This window comes from Amyelois transitella, chromosome 2 (assembly GCF_032362555.1).
Source record: "Amyelois transitella isolate CPQ chromosome 2, ilAmyTran1.1, whole genome shotgun sequence".
In the NCBI taxonomy this organism is placed as follows: domain Eukaryota; kingdom Metazoa; phylum Arthropoda; class Insecta; order Lepidoptera; family Pyralidae; genus Amyelois; species Amyelois transitella.
Window position 1 is genome coordinate 8,992,607 of NC_083505.1, and position 13,704 is coordinate 9,006,310.

A 13,704-nucleotide genomic window follows, 5' to 3' on the forward strand; every position below is an offset into this window, starting at 1 on the left:
AGGATCAAACGTTATTCACCTATTGAACTAGGAGGTTTTTAACATTCACGGAAACGGCGTCGAGTTTTTCATAAAGCCACAGAGCATCCGGCTTCCATTATCGCTATAACCTAGTTCAACAACTGTGGAGACGCAAAATAGCAATATTGCCTGTGAGTTGTGTTTGTAAATGAACCAACCTGGGAAAAAATATACTGCTCCAGTCACGTGGAAATGGTGATAGTGTACTGACGAACGACCTAGCAGTGCACGCTACCTTTTCTCTTTTCAATACAGACATTTTCAAACTACTCGTAATTGCTACATACCTCTGAATTGGACACTTTCTGAAACAAAAATAAACAAGGGTGAATGATTGAGAGATTTACATATGCTGAGCGGATATCTAAATTAATGCGCTTCCTGAATTCCTTTTAGAGGAAATTAAAACAACTATTTTTGTTGCACTGTCTGTAAAACGTTCTTTACGTTTTTACTTTTTAGTATTTAAGCAGTTTTTGTTAATATTTTTCTAATGTCACATGTATATTAACATATTAGAAATTGTGTGGCTACCCAAACTGGGGAAGTAAGTGGTTAATACACAAATGTTACGTTTCTACTTACATGTTATCTGTTTAAAGCAAACAATAGACTGTAATTTGCATATAATGAAAAGATGTATTATTCAAGCGCTGTGCAATAAACGTCTATGAAACCTCCTTTGAGACTCCTAATTAGGTGATGGCAGTATTCCATGGCTCAGCAGAACCGTATCGAGTGATCCGGTGGGATCTTTACGTGTACTCTCCACCACAATAGCTCTCCTGCTAACTTCACTTTTTATTTAGTGTCAAGTAAGATTTTATACGTTTCTTTCGTTAGCCACTCCACAATGCCATTCTGTTTTCGTGTTCAACAGCTTCGGATAGCTCATTGTTTAATTTTCACCGTCTAATTGTTTTGTGGCGACTTCGGAAGTTTAAATTTTCGTTGACACCCAAACCTTCACAAAAACATTGTTACGGAATCCACGAAGTTAGTGAAGGTTTAATAAGTAAATTGCGTGACTTTTCTGTAACAACAAAGAACAAAGTTTTTCTAGTCGTGCAATCAATTGATTTGCTACTTCGATGATCCTCGGAAGCTTACGCAAAGAAATAACAAACTTAATTTAGTCTGTTAGAGGGAAACAAAGTTATAGAATACTGCCATTACTATCGATCATATTATCTTTGCTTCCTCTTTATGAAGCTGTCATATAAATAAAACTCCCATGCCATTAACTTCGGCCATCCCTGACAAATATAACAAGGGAGCCAGCAAGAGTAACATTGGGTCCCATCAATATCTGTCATCAGTCACGGAGTAGCCAAATAAAATTATTATGAATGACCCCCGATAGGCGGATGACGAGAATGTTCCTGTTTCGCTCTCATATTACATGAGATGACCTAATTCGTTAAATATTTCTCGTGTCATTCGGGAGATGAGGATATAAATCGATAGGCGACAATAATTATATTTTTGCAATAGGTACTGGTTTATTCTATATCATCATAAATGTTACAAGTAAGTTTATATGAGATACTTAGAGGTAGGTTGAGTTCAGTTTAGAATTCACCTAACATAAATACTTTGTAGTCTGTGTAGGGTTCCAAACAGCAAAAACGGAACACTAAAGTTTCATCATGTTCGTCTGCCAGTCCGAAGATACGAGTATATTACAGTCATTTTATTCGGAAATTATTTTTACTCTACGGTTAAAAGGAAGGTTATACTTGATATATAAGGTGCCTTATAACTGATAGGCCACGTTCAGCTTTTTGGGTTAATAATATATTCAAATTCCAATAGCGACAGGTTGCTAGCCCATCGCCTAGAAGAAGAATCCCAAGTTTTTAAAGTGTTTTGTTGTACTTTTTCTCTCCAGACTTTTAATCGAGGCTTGTCGCGCTCTCATAACTGTGTCAAGGATGATAAGCGGGAAATTTCCCATGAAAACGCAAAATACGCAGCAATCGCAAAGACATCGCAAAAGACATCGTGGATCGCGCGGCAGCGTGCGGACGTGTGCAGTGAATTATTTTGCCTATTTAAATAAGGAAACGGGACAAAGTGCTACGTCAAAAAGAGACAGAAAGTGTGTGTGCGTTGCATAGGCGCGTTCGTGTTGCTAGGTGGACCGCAGTGGAGACATTGTTTACCTACTACTGCGATAAGAAGACAAAAACAAAAACATAACTACGTTTTATACGATTTAAGATGATGCGTACGCCGACAAAAGAAGATACCTATTACGGCTCGGATACGAATATATCGCAAATGAAAAAACAAATTAACTTAGAAGATTGGGTTAATCTTAGACAAGCTAAAAAGAAGCGAAATATAGAAGAGTCGGATAGTGAATCAAACATGTCGCAAACAAGCAGCAAAAACACGGTTCGTAAAAATTATGCGGCAGTTCTTGAAACCATGGCGGGATTTCGGGAAGATTTTAAAATTGTTCACAAGCTTCTTGCTGAAATGAAAGAAGACCAAGATAATAGGTCAAAAAAGATGCAAAAAGATATAACAGAAATAAAAAGCGAAGTCTGTGAATTAAGAAAAGTAAATAAAGAAATTGAAAATACAGTAGATTATCTCGGCAAAAAGTTTGGGCAGTTTGAATCTTTTAAGGAAGAAGCTACAGAAAATATTAAAAAAATTGAAAATAGAATTAAGGATTTAAAGCAAAAAGATGTATATCATGAAAAATATGAGAAGGCATTAGAAGAGCGCATAGGGATGTTGGAGCAGAAAGAGTTAGAGAGAAACATCGAAATTATTAACGTAAAGAAGGTAGATGGAGAAGAAGTACATAAGGTAGTCGAAAGGATAGCGACATTGTTGAATCTTAATGCTGACGATATAGAAAGAGCCTGGAGAGTAAGAGTGATTTCTGAAAAGGGGCCGGCACCCATTATAGTAAAACTTCGCTCAGTTGATGCCAAAAAAGCATGGCTGCAAAGACGGATGAAACCCCTATATAATAGTAACATATTTACCAACTCAGATACAACAAGAATATATATCAATGAAAATGTCACGAGACATACAAGAAAACTTTTTTGGGCAACAAAAGATAGATTAAAGGAAAGTTTTAAATACATATGGATACAAAATGGACGAGTGTTAATTAAAAAAGATGAAAATGCAAAGAAAATTTTCCATATTCGCTCTGAAAACGATATTGACTCGTACGTTTCGAAAAATACAGAAAATTGAAATAAATAATTGTTATCTATTGTAAAGGATATATATACACTTTTTTTTATTATTGAAAAACTATTATTATGTTACAAGAACTAAAAGATATAGACTACACTAAATTCACAGATATAAAAAAGTGGACGACTTACATAAACGAAAATAATCTGGCCATACAGATAGTACACATGAATGTGGCGTCAATGCGGAAACACTTCGGAGAAATACAATTGTTACTGAGAGACTGCATGAAAAAACTGGATGTTATCTGTCTGACCGAAATTAATATAAAAGAGGAAGAAGTCTGTATGTATGAGATTGAAGGGTATAATTCATTTTTAGATACAAGAACTAGGCAGAAAGGAGGTGGAATATTGATGTTTGTCAGAAATAATATTCATTTTGAGAAACAAAGGACTGTGACACATTATTGCGAGTTATTGCACGGGATAATGACAATTAATGGATGCAAAATAAATATTATCACAGTATACAGACCCCCTCATTTAAAGAAACAGCTATTTACTACTGAATTAAGAGATATTATAAATGGCATATCAGTCAAGGAGGAAGTAATATGTATCGGCGACTGCAACATAGATATTTTAAAATCGGACAAGGACTCAGACGGGTACATGGACACGATGACAGAGCTCGGATTGCAGTGCGGAATACAAGACATTACGCGAGATGTGATAGTGGACGGCCGCCGTGTAACGTCATGCCTGGACCACATCTACGTGCGAAGTAACTGCCCGGCTGATTTGAGTGCGTATGTACTTACTCGGCGCGTAGCCGACCACTATCTGACCGGTTTGACGATGACAATGAATAGAGAGGTAAAAGAATATTCAAATAAAATAATTTTTGATAGTAAATTAATAAAGCAAAAACTTTGTGAAGTGCAATGGACAGAACTTTTAGTAATAGATAAACCAATAGAACTGTATTCTAAAATATACGGTATTTTTAGACATATTTATGACACCTCGAGTAAATTTGGTGATCTTAAAAATAAAAGGACAACTCAACCCTGGATGGATAATAAACTTAAAAGAATGATTGAATATAAAGATGAGTTATTTAGAAGATGGAAAAGACAACCTAAAAATAATACTTTTAGACTAGAATATACAAAATATAGAAATAAAACGCAGAGGCTCATAAATATGGCTAAAAATAAGCATAAATCTGATACAATAATTAATTGTAAAGGTGACATGAGAAAAATTTGGCAAAATCTTAATATGTGGATGGGAAGGAGGGCACAGTCCATTGATAGTGTAATTGAAAAAAATATGTTAGTAAAAGAAAGTATTGAGAATGTATGTAATAACTTCTGCACAACATTTACACATGAAATTGATAATATAAAACATAAATGTAGCAAATTATTCCTAGACAGAAAAAGTTACGTTAATGAGACAAATGTCAGCTTTCGATTCTCAAAGGTAACGCCGTCGGATGTAAAAAGGATAATAGACAAACTAGACTGCAACAGGTCGCCGGGGTCGGACGGAGTCAGGCCGCGAGACTTAAAGGAGATTAGCGGTCCGGTATGCGCAGTTATTGCTCACTTCATAAACCTAACTGTAAGTCAAGGAAAATATCCGGATGAACTTAAAATTTCCGTAATAAGGCCAATATATAAACAGGGCTCATACTTAGAATATACAAATTTTAGGCCGATAGCAATTTTAAACTTAATAAATAAGATAACCGAAAAATTAATAATGGAGCAAATTACACTATTTTTAGATGAAAATAAAATATTGAATGAAGTACAGCACGGGTTTAGACCAAGAAAAAGCACTGCTACAGCATTAGCACAATTTACCGACGATGTGAACAAAGCATTAAATGATCGAAAAGTAACGGTAGTCATTTATATTGACTTTAAAAAGGCATTTGACACCCTTGATCACGACGGCCTGTTGCGGTCTATGGAAGAATGTGGTATACGAGGCCCTATAAATAATTGGTTCAGGCAATATCTTGAGAATCGAAAGCTAAAGGTAAAAATCGCAAATACTGAAAGTAATTTGGGAGACATAAAATACGGTGTACCAACTGGGTCTATTTATGGCCCAGTTGGTTACATAATACATGTAAATAGTTTAAGTAATGTGATACAAAAATCAAATTGTTATATGTATGCCGATGACACGTGCCTATCGTATAGCGGGACAAATGTAGATATTGTTACTAAAGTGATACAAGAAGATTTTGAAAACATTATACGATGGGCACATGACAACGGGTTAATAATAAATCACTCTAAAACGAAATGCATGATCATACACTCCCCTCACAGTAATAAATATAAAGACGCACGTATTATAATAACAGGCCACAGCTATGAATGCTTACATAACAATAAAAATAACTGCAATTGTAAACCATTGGAATGTGTTAGAACTTTTAAATATTTGGGACTAAATATAGATAGCTCGTTCACATGGAAACACCATGCCAGTGATGTATGTAAAAAACTTCGAAGTATATTGGGTAAATTAAATAACTTAAGCTATTTTGTAAGTAAAAAAATTATGTATATGTTGTATTACTCGTTAGTAGACGCAAATATTGGCTACGGGCTGGGTGCGTACGGACTTGCTGCAGAAACACACTTAAATAAAATTAAAAGTCTACAAATTAGAACGGTAAAATTATTAATTAATAAAACAGTAAAGAATTCTTTGAACGGTGACTATGAGAAATTATTTAAATTGTGCAATATCCTGCCGGTACAAGCAATGGTTAAAACGGCAATTCTTACAGAGCAATACGGCAATGAATTACATAAAATTAAGAAAGTCCACACATACCCAACCCGTGCAGCTAAAAGAGGAGGTAAGCTGCTCGTCCCCAAGGTCACAAACAAGTATGGCCGACGCACCAGGCGCTGGCTGGTACCTACATGGACTAACGAGCTGCCTACGGAATTAGTAGCAAAAGCGGCTTCCAAAAAACACATTAAAAACATACTCCGTAAGCACTATCTGTCTTTGTGTCCCTAATCTATACTAATATTATAAAAGCGAAAGTTGTGAGTATGTGTGTATGTTTGTTTCTCGATCGCGTCAGAACGACTGAAGGGATCGTATAAAGTTTGGAACGTAGATGGCTTATGGACTGGAATAATTTGATTAATCAATGATGTTATATCGTTAGCTGTATTTTTTATCTTGACCTTGTCTGACTTATTTTGATTTTTCTTGACTTTGTCCACATATGTATATTGGGGATAGCCCATGTTCATTCTCAAGGCTTGGTCCATGTCTGAATTATATATCTGTAAAATAGTGTTAGTGGTTTCAGCGTGATAACGTCACAGACGGACAGTCGGAGGTGCTTCTGTATTTATAATATGACGATATTTATTGAGTTAGCAGTTTAGTGAAGGATAGATTTAGGTAAAATAAAAAGTAAGAAAAATTGAAGATGTATTTAGCTGGTAAATATTAAGAGCGATATTAACTTACAATTTATTTAAGATACAGGTTAATTAGTGGTGAAGGGTAGAAATAGGCAAAATAAATAAAAAATGTTATAATTAAAATTTGCCGTTAAACTGTTCAGCAGTTTGGCAATGGAAAAATACTGTAATTAGATATAAGTTTTTCTGAATAAATAAATAAAATAAAAATAAAATAAACCCCGATTCGCATAACTGGACACTTCAGACAAGATAATACAAGCAAATTATAGTAGAGGCTGCCAGATGGGTTAGTATGAGTTGTTTGAAGTTATCCCAATAGATACCTGCATGATTACCAATGAATGTACACTCCACTTGACAATTTACCGAACTGAAAGTACTTATGTACTGCACTTTAATAAAATTCAATAGTTCTTTTTTAATTAACGATGAAAAATGAAATACCTGCATAAAATAATTATTATTTCCGACTGCTGTGTAAAAGAAGAGAATTTGTACAAACAACTTTTTGTGACAAAATCTAGGATTTTCCTTTGTTTCAGTTCAATATCTCCGAAATGGAAGTTTTGTTGTGGTTTTGTGTTGAAATTCTAAATATTTCTGTTTGTCCCCAAACATTGCGGGAAAGTTGTTCTTTCCAGAGAAAATATTATTTCTTTGGAAAAAACAACTTTCCCACAGTTTGGTTCTAAAATTTGTTATTTAGTATGTGATATGTACATTTGAAGTATTCTGAATTAGTAAACGCTAAAAAACAAAAGCTATTTATTGTGCTAATTATGTATATTGCGGAAATAATTATTAAATGTAAGTAGTTATTTTTAAGAATACGGGAATTGGCTATTAAATAAATAAAATAAAAACAGATTGGAAAACCAATTACTTCTATACTTTACGTAAAAATATGTCAACATTAATTGATGTGACATTGACCGTGGCTACTACCATTCAAGTTTATTATATTTGTATGTCTTAATTCATCAGTGGTTTTGGGCACGCAGCCAGTAGTTATCGCTCAATGGTTCTGCTGAGGCGAAACACATGGCCGGCCTGATCTTATCATATAAACTTTTATGTTATTACATACGGCAATCTTATCCATAAATCCCTTGAAATAGAACTCATTCCACTCGTACCTAAGCGCAGATCAGGTACAATCAGGTAAAATATTAAAATCAAAATTCAAAATAGGTTAGGTACCTAGCTAACAACGCTTAGAAATCAAAACTATAATATTTTTCCCCGCTCTGGTTATTTGTATATTTATGTGATTTCTCATAATATGTTTCTTGTTTTAATTATTTGATGAAAGATAAGGTTATTATGAAACTATAATGAAACACTTTTGTGTTGAAAATGTTACTAATATTAACAAGAATGCGTACTCGTTGTAGTCTTTCGTATTGCATCATATTGAACTACTATGCTATAAAATTTTAGTACTAAACTAGTTTTTGCCCGCAACTCCGTTTGCGTGTTATTGGGAATTCGAAGGTTAAGGTTATTTAATTTGCTCAAATGTTGATATATAGGTATTACTTAGAGAGTCAGGTCCCTTTGGCTTCCACATCAAATGATCCAGATCTGCCATTTTTTTTCGCCGAACAGATATGCTCATCAGATTGAACAACTTTTGTCAAGACATTTTTTTTGGTTGATTTAGCTGGTTATAATGATACTGCATCAGGTGTTCCCGATCTTTGATTTTTATACGCCAACAGAAAATGCTCATCAGGTTGAACAACTTTTGATAAGACGTCATTTCGATATTTCCTATAGTGTAGCTGAGTTGTAATGGTTCGATATCAGCTGTTCCAGGTTCCAAAATAAATTATTCCTTTTATGTTGGCCAGGCATAAGAGCTATACAAGTTTCATTCAAATCCGTTCAGTAGTTCGAGAGATCAACGTGTACTAATAAACATAAAAACAGACAGCCTTTTTTTTCAAATTCATGCTCAAAAATTATTTTTTTGAAAATATACTCAATGTACAGACAATTTTTTTTTTACTTTTTTATTAAATGTATTAATGTATAAAAAATAAAGAACATCCCCTTTATAAAAAAATAAATATTTTGTTTATTTATTTCCATTTATATTCGTTAAACATAATTATGATTCTTTCGGATAGCAGAACCTATACCTTCCCATTTGTCAAGTTCCTATATATATCTCATAGGTATATATTATATTATAGGAGAAACTTCTCGAGACTAGAAATTAGGAAGACTCAGTATAATAATATATACTCAGTACCGTCAAATGCCAACAGTAATATTTGCAAAGTTTCCAAGATAAACCAAGACGAACATCACAGGAGGGGCTCAAAATACATAAATACTTATTACTTAGACAGTTTAGTATAAACGCCCCATTCGTTAAAAGTTTTTGCATTATTTAACGAGTGGGAGGAAATTGTTTCCTATAACGAGACAGCGCCATCCGCGTAAGCCGTGGAAATCATACTAATAAAACTTTGTATAATGCGGAAGGGATATCGACCGACTTGAGATAGTATTTATTTGCTTGCTATTTTAAAAACTCGAACCGCACTTTCCGCTGTAAAGAACTACTTTTCGTACATTAGATACCTACATATACGTTATAAATCTGAAAATTTTATATCTTTGTCTTGTATTTTTATGCACTGAAAGATCACGCTTCTCACGCGTCATGCAAAAGTAAAATGAAATCTATTATTTCTCCATTCCGTGGCAATTTTCAGGAAACAAAAAATATTACCTTCGTTGCATGACATCAAAATGGAAAAAACTACTTGAGTTTATTTATTACATCACATACACAAATAAAAAAAAATATGGAAATTCATAAAGAGATAATTTCTATTTTGTTTAAATTAACTATTTTTCATGTTCCAATTCATTTAGTGGCTACAAGTATTAACATATTATTTAATTTTTACTCAACGTTTGTACTCAAAAGTGCTATTACTTAATATAGAATTACTGATATTACGACTGCTACACGTGGAGGTAAGGGCCGGTCGTTGACCTCAAATTTCACGGGACCGTTAATCACTTTCGCACGAGTCGAGTGCAGTAGACGAGTACACGCGACGAGTACATTGAGCTCATACAATCGATGCGATTTTCGCAGATCATTCAATACAGTATTGGTTTTGTTAATTAAAATTTCGTTCGAAATCGAATTACCTGCAAACATTTTCTTTAACTCATCAATGCAATTCAATATTTTCATTTGGCATTACCTTCGATAAAAATAAATCAGGTTGGTATCAAACTTTATAATTACCAAACTAACTGTAAATTCGCCTCAATTCGTTTACTGAAAAATTTAAATCCACCAAAAATAGTATGTTGCTATAATGTTTGTAATTCTCGAGTTCAGAAGTTGATCATGATTAAACTCGTTAAAGGAAATAATGCATAAAACTTTTTAACTTGACTTTATACGTGAACCCAACCAAACATCCGCGATCTTGATTGTCTTCATAATATAAACGCATCACGTCCGTTTTTATTTCCCTCGCCCCACCTGAGAAAAGCTTCTTGAAACCGAATTTCCCCGAATCTCTGGGTAAAACTCCATATCTGGACATAATATGTAGCTATATTCAAGTTATCACGAATATTACGTGCGGGCCTAGAGCCGCTGACAACCGTTTCAAATGTGCGCACAAAAAAGGTCGACGTCTTGGGTAATGCAAAGTAATTTGATCGTATTTGCTACGGTGGTATAGCGCACATCTAAGCATGAAAATATACTATGAAAATATTATATTATACTTGCCATTTTCAACGCTTGTCAACGGCGGACATTGCATAAAACAGAGGCAGAGAATCTGGAAAAATAACTCCGTTTGAAACAGATAAATTAGGTTCCGAAGATCGTTCAAACTTACCTACACAACAAAAATCATGCCATAAAAAGTCCGCACAAATTATGGACTCGCATGTCTCTTCGGGTTACGATAAGGTAAATCAAGTGTCTGGAAGAGATAAAACAGAAACGGCAGTTGGATGCGACATCGGTGTCGTCCTGCTCTGTAGCATTGCGTCCCAAATGTATGACGCCCAGCGACGGGATATATGGCCGGCAACTTTGTGAAACAGCCGGGACCAGGACAGACACGCAATTTATCGTTTCGTTTTCCAAGAAAATTACTTTTTTGTTGCCGTTATATAAATGTTATCAAATTATACTAGAAAGGTAGGTTAAAGGATATAACATTTCATTTCATTTTCTTATTTTTTATTTTATTTTTGTCTCAAGTATGATGTTTCAGTAGGTACTTACGGCTTGATTCCACCTTAGTCAAAAGTCAAAAATCGTTAATGATTTTGTACTCCATTTCCACATTATACATTCGAGCTAAAATGGATTCAAAATTCATTAAATACTCAAACACGTCTTTATCCCATATGGGGCGGATAGAGTCAATTATCACAATACTAAACGTGAAGGCCGTTTTTAGCTGGATAACTTAATAAGAAATAGTATTTAAATATCGTAAACTCAAATATACTTTTACGTAAATATGTATATTCTTAATAAGCCAGGGAGACAGAACTTGTATAGTATAACGTTTCCAGCGACTAAATTACATACGAGCAATGACTTCAAACAAAGTTGCAGCGAACAATAAATAAAATGTATTAACTTTCGGACTTGTGCAGACGTTTTCTCTTCGTTAACTTCACCTTCACGAAGTTTAGAATTATACCCTTGCGATGACATTAGATAAAATATCAGTGACAAAAGTCGAGAGAGGTCGTCGCCGTCACACTTAGCATAATCGTCGCAAAAAATACTCGTCTTGGTTCCACCGTATAAAATAAACGTGTCACGAATTTCTCATTTTTATCTTTTCCTATTATTGCGCAATAACTAAGTTCGAAGTGGACTTTTCAAATTTAGGCTCCTGAGCCAACATTAATGACCTGAGCAGCCATTTTGAAGGGCTGTTCCGAGGAAAACCCCCTGCTCGCCCCTGGGAAGTAATGCATTTTCTTTATCACCCTGCGGACAGTTTGCGCACTTCTTGACAAGGGGACGGCTTTTACGATTATTGTGCTCACGTTTTGTTGTGTGCTTACATGTGATCTGCAATGAAAAAACGTTGGACTCAATTTTATTTCCAGAAACCGTAATTGAAATTCATTAATTTATAAGGATACACGTGTATACTAGTAAAGCGGAGAGTCATTATGTATCCGAGGTTTTAATTATTGGATAGTTCTGTTCGCATGTAAACTTCTTTCAACGAAACATGAAAGTGATTTACAAATGTAAGACAGGATAAATTAACTTGCTCTTATTTTAATATACATCCCAAAAACAAAGTGCTTTATTTTAACAAAATCAAGTTTTAAATTTTAGTTAGTAGGTATTAAGTTAAGTTTTTTCTTAAAATCTGCCAATTTGTACTTTTCTTTCGTCATCTCCATTTTACTACACGAAATATCAGAGCTCAATCGTGTACAACACCATTATAACAGCTTGACTTCTAAACCAACAGACCTCGAATATCAAGCACTGAATCCAGGACTTTTGGTACAGAGGCAGGAACGTTGCCACTACGTCAAAGATAATTACACCATGTATTCAACATCCTAACGTAACTTAATATACTACGGCGTTTTTATAGTAGATTTTGGATTTTCATCCCATTACCATAGCCTACAACACTTAACTATAAAAGGGTTAGATAAAATTACAATACAAATAATATTGCGCCACGCGTCTTGCGGCATTTCAAAGTGATGCAACGCAACTCTAGCGTAGACGGGCTAAAAATGTCAAATTCGTGTTATACTAATATCGCGGCTTGGAAGTATGCAGCCCATGCGGACGCAAGCTGCACCGGAAAACTGTCGGCCATGCGGACCGTGAAATAATGCACCACGTGTGTATAACATCGGCAATTAATTGCTGCGGGCGAAAGCGCAAGTGTTCCCATGCGAACGCACATTAAACATGACTTATTAGATCATAATTACGCGTACCCATTAATTGTCCGAGAAATTAATACGTAAGCAATATATGTATAATGTTATATCGGTGGTGAGCCAGGTAGGATTTATTATAAACCCCTATCACCCACTTGGAGCTGCATGACTGCACGCGGCTGCATGAGGCGGCGTATGTGCGCGGTGCTTTTGAGTACACTTCACAGGAGATATGACCTGGCAATAAATCTGAACGATACCGCCTAAACTGTATAAAGAAACGTTCATTTTCTCACCATAAAATTAATCAACTTGCATTATTTGGATGCTTATCTGTAGAAGCAAATAAATACCCGTTCTATGGTTATAAAAAGTGAGATTTTTCATGAGTAGCTTCTGCCGTTTTCAAAGTGTCCAAAGCCACAATATTAATCGAGCTATAACAAGACAAGAAATATAAAATGTTATGGAAAGTGTTTTTGTGCCTATACAATTACTTCGCTTTCTCACACTCCATGAAAAAAGTTTGATTTGTTTGTGAACTGAATAGGTCAGTCGTGAGGAAAGCGCTATCTCGGTCGTGACGCCGTAGGACGTTCTAATGTTACAAATCCGTGAACACAAAAGCGCGTTAAACAGATTAATCAATAGCCTTATACTTAAGTGTAAGCATGACGACTCAATAGGGGAACGGTAACTTTAGCTATTGAAAGTATGAGATCCTATAATATGGCTCGTCTTATGTTGCAGCATCGATAAATTTTAATGCATCGTCACGCCTGGAAGCGCGTCCGGGACCAATCCGAGAGGATTTAATTAGAAAGCCCCAGATGACACGAGATACCACAACTGTCTCTAGCCCGACTAGAGTTCTAAATCTTTAAGTGAAAAGCAAACGCTTTCGAACGCCGCTTTACGAGAAAACGATAATGGTTTCTTTGTGTTGGAGTTAGACTGAATGATTCATACTGCAATGTTAAGAATGGTTAGTAGAAACCATCTCAGTTATTTAGAAAATAACTTAGTAATCAAAAATCTGTACCACCTGTACAGATTTTCTTTCAGAAAACTGGAAGATCCAAGCAAATATTAACACAACAATA

The 13,704-nt window shown here is 34.9% G+C and overlaps 1 protein-coding gene across 5 annotated transcripts in view; it reads right to left on the reverse strand.

Moving 5' to 3' along the window:
* LOC106133546 (uncharacterized) overlaps window positions 1-13,704 on the reverse strand; it is a 113,383-nt gene that overhangs the window by 84,502 nt on the left and 15,177 nt on the right. For 3 of the 5 annotated variants that reach the window (XM_060946867.1, XM_060946869.1, XM_060946861.1), the window contains exon 2: window positions 309-326. The exons of the other annotated variants lie outside the window; for them this stretch is intronic. The gene's annotated coding sequence lies outside the window, so the exon portion shown is untranslated. The remainder of the gene's footprint in view (window positions 1-308; window positions 327-13,704) is intronic. 5 annotated transcript variants of the gene reach the window in all.